The sequence below is a fragment of the Lolium rigidum genome, chromosome 2 (genome assembly GCF_022539505.1).
Source record: "Lolium rigidum isolate FL_2022 chromosome 2, APGP_CSIRO_Lrig_0.1, whole genome shotgun sequence".
Classification (NCBI taxonomy): Eukaryota; Viridiplantae; Streptophyta; class Magnoliopsida; order Poales; family Poaceae; genus Lolium; species Lolium rigidum.
In genome coordinates, this window is record NC_061509.1 from 246,152,079 (window position 1) to 246,161,252 (window position 9,174).

Sequence of the window (9,174 nt, forward strand, 5' to 3'; positions counted from 1 at the left end):
GAAATCCAGCTTGGATCCCAAAGATTCTTGTAGTTGTTTCCAGAATGCTGATGTGAAAATTGAACCTCTATCTGAGACTATCTTCTTTGGTACTCCATGCTTACTCACAATCTCCTTTACATATATATCCACAAGCTTTTCTGCAGTATCCTTTGTGTTTACGGCTATGAAGTGAGCGCTCTTGGTAAGTCTATCCACTATTACCCATATCATATCCTTCCTCTTATTAGTCATTGGTAAACCAGTGACAAAATCCATTCCGATTTCATCCCATTTCCATTCCGGTATCTCTAGTGGTTTGAGTAATCCCGCAGGACTCCGATGTTCTGCCTTCACTGCGTTGACATGTATGACATTCCGAGACATATTGTGCTATTTCTCTTTTCATGTTGTTCCACCAGAACATCTCCTTCAAATCCATATACATCTTGGTACTTCCTGGATGTATTGAATAAGGGGTTTCATGTGCTTCCTTTAATATGATTGATTTCACTTCTGGATCATCTGGTACACAGATCCTTTTCTGGAAATATAATGAATCAAACTCCCCTAGATGGAATTCCGATGGTTTTCCTTCGCCAATCCTCTTGATTTCCTCTTGAATGAACAAATCATCCGCTTGCTTTCGGATAATCTCATATTTCAAGTCTGAGTACATCTCATCCATAATCCTCATGGTTGCTATACTTCCTTTGATATCACCTTGAATAAACAAGATCGGAGCATCTTCTAACTCCTTCCGAAGTTCCTTTGGAATCTCCCATTCCGTAGGTTGATTCTCCGTACTTTTCCTACTTAGGGCATCTGCTACTACATTAGCCTTGCACGGTGTATAGTTGATCTTAAGGTCGTAATCCTTAATCAACTCCAACCATCTCTTCTGTCTCATGTTTAATTCTTTACGGGTGAAGAAATACTTCAAACTTTTGTGATCAGTGTATAACTCACACTTGGATCCATATAGAAATTGTCTCCAACTCTTCAAAGCATACACAACTGCCGCTAACTCGAGATCATGTCCTGGGTAGTTGTGTTCATGTGGTTTCAACTGTCTTGATCCATAAGCTATTACCTTCCGATCTTGCATAAGAACACATTCAAGTCCATTCTTGGAAGCATCACAATACACCGTGTAATCCTTTCCAGGTTCAGGAACTGCTAACACCGGTGCTGTGGTTAACTTATCTTTGAGTGTTTGGAAGCCGGCTTCACACTCATCTGTCCACACAAATGGAGTATTTTTCTTGAGTAACTTGGTCATTGGTCCTGCAATCTTCGAAAATCCCTCTATGAATCTCCGATAGTAGCCTGCCATACCAAGAAATCCTCGTATCTCCTTAGCATTTTTAGGTGATTTCCATTCCAATACGGACTGAACCTTGCTTGGATTCACCGCTATGCCTTCTTTGGTTATGACATGTCCAAGAAATTCAACACTATCTAACCAAAATTTGCACTTGCTTGAACTTTGCATATAGCTGATGTTCCCTCAAAGTTTGCGGAACTATCTTCAAATGCTTGGCATGTTCTTCTTTATCTTTGGAATAGATTAAAATATCATCTATGAACACTATCACAAACTTGTCCAAGTACTTCATGAATATCTTGTTCATCAAATTCATGAAAATTGCTGGTGCATTTGTTAGTCCAAATGGTACAACCAAATATTCATGGTGTCCGTACCTTGATACGAATGCTTGTTTTTGGTACATCCTCCTTCTTGATCTTGATTTGATGGTATCCTCGACCTTAAATCTATCTTCGAGAAGACTCCTGCTCCTTGAACTTGATCAAAAAGGTCTTGGATTCTAGGTAAAGGATACTTGTTCTTGATAGTTACATTGTTCAAATTTACGTAATCTCCACACATTCTCTTTCCTCCATCTCTTTTATCCACAAAAATAACTGGTGTACCCCAAGGTGACACACTTTCTTGAATGAATCCCTTCTGTTCCAGTTCATCTATCTGAGCTTTCAGTTCCACTAACTCCTTTGGCCCCATCTTATATGGTGGTTGTGCTATTGGTGCTGGTGCCTGGAATCGGATCGATTGTGAATTCTATCTCTCTATCGGGTGGCATCCCCGGTAGTTCCTTAGGAAATACATCCTTAAACTCATTCACTACGAGAATATCTTCAATTCTCACCTCCTTCAGACTATTGAGTTCCAATCCAATCTCTAACTCACTGTACTTATCTCCTTGGAACACTATTCGACCTCCGATGGAGTTGCGAAGTGATACTGTTTTGTCTCCACAGTTAATCACCGCTCCATTTTCTGTCAACCAATCCATCCCTAGGATGACAGATATGTCCTTCATGGGTATGATGAATAGGTCCGCGAAATACACACAGTCACATATGGTTAGGACTTGTGCTTCTTTCACGTGGGTTACTAAGATCGTTCCCCCCGCGGATAGAACAGTTATAGGGGTTTCTAACTTAGAACATCTAAGCCCGAATTTTTCCACAAATTCCAATGCAAGAAATGATGTGGTTGCTCCGGTATCAAATAGTACTTTGCCGGGATGAGTAAGAATGCTTAGCGTACCTAAGACTGTTTGATCCGACTCTTCCGCTTGCTCCAAAGTTGTGCAATTCAGCTTTCCATATGGCTTGCCCCTCTTGTTGTTGTTGTTGTTGTAGTTGCGGTTGTTGTTGTTATCTTTGCCACCTCCTCCTCGTCCTTCGGAGTTTTGTCCACCCCATGAAGCCTTATTAGGACAATCAGGCTTCATGTGTCCATCCTGTCCACAACCATAACAGATGATCCTGGGTTTCCGACATTCCCTTCGGATGTGTCCCCTCTGCCCACAGTTGCTACAGATGATCTGTGACTTGGGGTTCTGATTCTGACCTCCCCGGTTGTACTGATTACCAGTAGGTCGGAATCGGGGTTTGAAACTTCGATCTGGGGTTGGTTTACTGACTGGGTACTTCCTTGGCTCGATACGAGCCCTCTTCCTTCTATCCTCTTGGACCTGCCTGTAATCATCCTCGAAAGTGATTGCCGAATCAATCAGTTCCTGGAATTCTGCAGTCCGTGCCAACCTCAGTTGCATCTTCATGTATGGATTCATGCCTTTCATGAACCGCTTCTTCCGCTTCTCCTCTGTATCCACATCCTCAGGTGCATATCTGGATAACCTATTGAAATCCCGAACATACTGCATGATTGGTGCAGTATTCTGTCTCAGTTCTTCAAACTCCCTCTTCTTCAGCTCCACCACGCTGTCCGGAACATGAGCATCTCGAAACTTCTTCTTGAACTCCTCCCATGTAAATACCTTATCTGGAGGGTGTACTGCTACAAGGTTCTCCCACCATGATGCTGCTGGTCCTGACAACAGATAAGTGGTATATCTAATCTTCTCCTCATCGTTGCAACCAACGGTCTTCAACTTCCGCTCCGTATCCATGAGCCAATCTTCAGCGTCCATTGGTTCCGGAGCTGATGTAAATGGTAGTGGTCTTGCATTTTGGAAGTCCGATAGGGTTACTCCCTTGCCTTCATTACCCCTATCATTGATGACATGGGTAAAGAAATCTTGCATGTTCTTGTTCTGGCTTTCCTGGTAACGCCTCCTATCTTCCTCCATTGACCTCATATACTGTTGGAAGTCTGGGTGCAACATTGGGTGTGGTGGTGGTGGTGCGTTCTCTGCTCTAGCTGCTGCATCTGCCTCCTCTTTCTCTCTTTCTTCCCGCTCTCTGCGAGCCTCTTCGGTTTCTACTAACGCCATTTCCCCCTAGTCCTGTAACAAAGAGCGATTACTCATAATTACACCATGCAAATGTTTTACGAGCTCAACTCATTGCCCGAGTACTAGTCACATAATGAAATCAAGAAGCAAATCCAAAACAAACATTTATTATGTATATACACCGTATAATACATAACACACTCACAAACTTATATTACATGTGGTACATATAAACCACTTATTTGGCTCCAAGCCCAAGCCAACGGGAATTTAAAATACGTTCTATTACAATACCACCTAGATTACTTTATTCTTCCTTGGAGCTCTACTCCTCATCGTCTTCATTCGCCTCCGCGTACATCCTCGGGGTCCAACCAGTACGGCGACTAGTCTTCCGAACACCGTCCGGAACAAAGGTCCTTCCGGTAGGTATGTAATCTGAATCGGACGAAGTGCCGAGACAGAGATCTGTCATTCCAAAGTAACTAGATAAAGACTCATACATATCCCCGATGGAATACGAGTGCCTCTTCTCCGATCATCCATGGAGGATTCCTATTCACTTGACCCCTCATCTTCTTCTTCTTCTTTTTCTTTGTTCCAGAACTCTCACCTACTTCGTACTGCGATGGTTTAGATATACCCATCTCCAAATCTAAAGAAATGGAATCAGTACCTTTCTCTTCCTGCTCGTAGTGTTGGTTAACATTTGGGTTAACCGCATCACTCTCATCTCCTGTATCACATGGAATTGGCTCCTCCTCATCACCGAAAGGTTCCCGAAACGCCAACCCGTCGAGTTTTCAATCGGTGACTCCGAGCAATTTATGTTCCATGAGTGGTCTCCCCCATATCCCGTATCATATGATGCTGACACATGTGGATAGTGCGGAACAAAGTTAGGTGTAAGTGGGTCTCTTGTAGGTAGATTTCTCTTGAACCACTGGTCACTCAAATCTACATCACTGTCTGGGTTAAAGAAGGGTGTAGTATGTTGTGGTTGTGCCCTCAAGTCATGCATCCGAGTTTGGACTTTATCGAGGTCCGTGAACTCAGCTAGCATGTGGTCAATCTCACCTCTCATCCTCATGTGTAAAAGATACATCGTGGTCAATAAAGACTTACAGACTATCCATGTGCTGTGTCTTGCAGCTTCAGGACTTCGTGGGCTAACACCAAATGATTAAGAGTGGGATCCTCATCTTCCTCGGCATGAGGTATATGAGAAAACTGCGAACATAGGAGTTCTATCGACTTGTGCTGCCTTATCTCAAGGATTGCCTTGAATAGGCCCATATGGTAGGCTGTGGTGATAGTTTTGGCTTCTCCGTATGGCATTATACGACTCATCGGCAGTTTTTCCGGTAGTTGGACCGATACTCCGCACTTGGCTAGGATTTCCCCATCATAGTAAGTATACTTGATAACAGGTATCCGTGGATCGCAATGAAGTTCCTTCGGCATCCCACACAGGAGAGCTGTTATTGGTCCATCATAATCACCAAGCCAACCCTCAACTTTCCTCAAAGTCCTCTTGGGAAAAGTGTTCGCCATTATGGCTGTATACAAAAACAGAATATTAGTAGTGATAATGCATCATAATAGCTATAATAAAGAATTATCGCACTAAAATATATGGTTTTGCTATTCTCAAGTGAATAATCACCATACTTCTAGAGAATCCTTTACTATTTCTACTAGACTCCTACAGGTTTCTTCCCTATACTAGGTTTTTCCAACCTAAGGTCGCAACATTTGCTGCGATACCAGCTGCGGTGACCCAGCATACCATTGCATGTTGTAGTATACAAGTCGTTGATATGATCTTTGCGAAGGGACTTCTTCACAATTTGCCATATCCCTCAGAGTGGTACAACAGAAACATTGCAGGTCATAACACTCCATACTTTATTACAAACATTGTCTTAACAAGTTGGTACTCTCATAGGTCCTATGAGAACACCCTAAGATACTACTTAAGTATGATTACAACTCATAATAATATAAAAGAGAGCTCAACAACTTATTTAGGTAAGTTCTACGTTGCTCGGCTCTATGATACTAAGGTATGTCACTACTCCTCCACCTCCGTGTCATCAGGTCCGTAGACTATCCCATAGTCTACACCTTCCACTCCGCCGGTAAGATCGGGTTCTTCGTATACCGGCTCGTAGCTTCCCTCCGGTGCTCCATCGTTGATGGCATCCACTTCCGGATCACGATCTAGCAAGGGTGTCGAAAGAAAGTGAGTACGAGAGGTACTCAGCAAGTTCTAAAAGAATAAAAAGGTGTTTGATGCACTAGCTACGACCATTGATCGGAAATCGCAGGTCAATGCATGTTTTGAAAACATTTCTTCAAAAGGTTGCTTTTATTATGAAAACTATGCCCGTCGGTCTTCACGAGTTGACCAGAACTTCGTGGAGTTCCTTTCCTGCCGCGTTCGCAGTTCCCTTCCCGGAACAAGGAGTGACAGCCACAATTTGATACACTCTGCAGAGGTGCGTTACTTTTCCCACAAGAGATCTTACCCTTTTTGCCATCCGCAGGGACTTGCCCCCGTTCACACTTCCTTTGGTGTGAGGCCGGGTATAAGGATCCAAGCCCACACCACCTTCTCCACGACCTCGCGGACCCACCCTTTTGTAAGTTTGTCCTCTCCTATATCTATGGGTAGACCGACACAGGGCTCTGGTTCTCACCTTTACCAATAAGGTAGACCGTTCCGAACAATTATGATGCCCTGCCCTATACACCATAGATAGACCGATCCGGACAACCCTTACAATCCTTCATAGACCAATAATAAGTCTACCCTCTCCTGTATCTAATGGTAGACCGTGCAGGACCACATGTCCCCACCTTTACCAAAGATAGACCGATACGGGCAACCCCTATTACCGATCCGTTGGCATGCGAGAGGGAAAAGATATAGCTGGCTTCCCAGAGCCATTATAGATCTTATGGTCAACGCGATATGTACGGCGCTAGAATCATCTGGACGGCATTGGTAATTTAATCCTAGGGTGATATAACCCATTGCAATGGAACCTCCACCATATCAACACATACCATGGTTCCATTGCCAGCCACATAGTCATATTCATAGTTGGAAAATAACATTTCATTTGCAATGCAGGAATGATAAGTATATAGCTTTGCATCAAAGTAGTAGAAAATAATCAAGTTGACATGAGCAAGGGTGAACTTGCTCGTGGATTCGCGAGATAGTGCGGTTCAATGCGGTTGATGGAACCTGGACCTCGGGTTCTCGTAAGAAGCATCATTGTCCGGTAAGGACAATGTTATAAAAATCCGAATAATGCAATCATGGATGTATTATTTTATGTTGAATCCCTTTACCCCATTGAATTATTACAATTTAGGGTTGTATTTAAGATTTATGTCTTTGACGGTAATTTACAATTGATTTAAAAGTATTAATCATTGTAATTCACACAAAGTACAACAATTCAAAGTAACATGAGTTTGCTTGGTAATTACCTTAGTCATTCCAAAATAATTTGAAATTATAGAGTTACCTCTATAGTTTTTGGAATAAAAGGGAATATAGTAGTTTTCTACGGAAAAATTCTCTGGTTCAAAAGAGATGACTTGGAATAATAGAATCTCATTTTGAAATGTTTGAAAATAAGTTTTTGAACTTATTTGAGATTTTTCCTTGAATTTTAAATACAAGGAAATAATAATTGAAAATTCTAATTGATTATTTAAATTCTGAAAATTCATGATTTTGAATTTGTTTCATAAATTCCATTTCATATTTTATTCTGGTTAAGATTTATTTTTCATTCATAAATCCAATTTTTATTGGATTTTTAGAGTTGTTTATGATTTATTAAAATTTGGTAAAGTTTTGATCTTTTATTAATTAGGAAAAGACCAAAATACCCCTTGGACTCATATTGGGCCCAGCCCAATAGACTAACCCAGGGACGGCCCAATAAGGCTGGCCCCCTTTTGGGTTCGGTGGCGCCGAGCGGCCCACCTCACTCACTCTCACTCGGCCCTCTCACTCGCTCGTCTAACCCTAACCGTCTGGCGACTCCCGTGGCGATGGCGTCGCCGCCATGGCCGCCGCCCTGCTCCGGCCATCGCCGGCCTTCTCCGCCGTAGCCACCACCCGATCCTGAACCGCCGTGAGCAGATCTATCGATCTGTCCGAGCAGTTTCTCCCTTCTCGTCCTCTTCTGGCGAATCGCCTCCGATCTGGATCTCGTGGAGAATCGCCTCGACGAACTCCGGCGAGATCTCGCCCTCGCCGACGATGAGTACGTGCCTGGGGTTGACCTGGCGCGGGTGCTGCTTGCAGTATTCGTGCCGTCGCCTCAGGTGCTGCTACGGTGGTGCTGGTTCGTGTCTGGGTTCGCCGGCGTAACGTCGGCGCCTACCCTGGATTTGCAGCTGTGTAGGGCCGCGCGAGCACTGCCTCGCCATGCCCTAGCCTCTGCTTCCGGGCGCAAGTAAGTGTTGTCTCACCTCTACCTCTTCCGTGCGCCTCCCATGCTTCGTTCTTCTTCCTCCTCATGTTCTGTCGCCCTCCGGTGATCCCGTGATCACACGAGCCATGCTATTCCTATGCAATTTGCCCGTGCTTCGTTAGTTGTAAGTTCATGGCCCAATTACCATTTACTCGGTACTCGGCACATGCTGCTTTGCTTGCTTGTTCATGCTCGTGCTTGCTTCTCTGCTTGTTCCTAGCATGTTCTACACTTGCTATACTCTACTGTGCTTGCTCAAGAGCTAACTATGCCATGCTATGCTTGTCTAGGTGTACTTGTGTTGCATCTGTGACACTTGTGTGTGTGCTAGTGGTGTCCGTGATATGCTTCAGTGCTACCTTTGCAAGCCAATGATCCATTGGATCATTCCTTGCTTGTTGGCTAACCTCCCTGTGTAACTTGGCTTGCTATAATTGCTCCATTCGATCAATTGACTGACGGTGATTGTTTACGGCTAATACCGTGGCTCTACGAATCACTTGGTCGGTGATGCCGATGCTCAAGCATCACCGTGCTCGTTGCTTACTTGTGCTGTTGCTCATCTTAGCTATCTAGACTTGCTCTAGTGGCTATAAATTAAATTGTGTTGCTTAACAGTATGCTACTGTCATGCTTAGCATGAATCTGTGATAAATTCATGCTTGAATTACTTAAATTCTGATGAACTGCTTATGCAGTGATGATTTAAATGACTTGCTTGTATATGAATTTGTTGTTCATGATTCTTTTACAAGCAATTAGAGTCCGAATCCATTTCTGGATAGTGATGTGATCTATTTGACTTGCTCTTATTTGGTGCTAAGTGTGATGTGACCTCGGTAGCCTTGCTACTTGATCGGTTGCTCACCTGGTTGGTTGGATCTTGTTGGCTACTCAACTTTGCTTGCATATTAGGGGATCATAGTAAGTATGAATGCCAATATGCTTGCCTGTGAAGAAATCTAGGG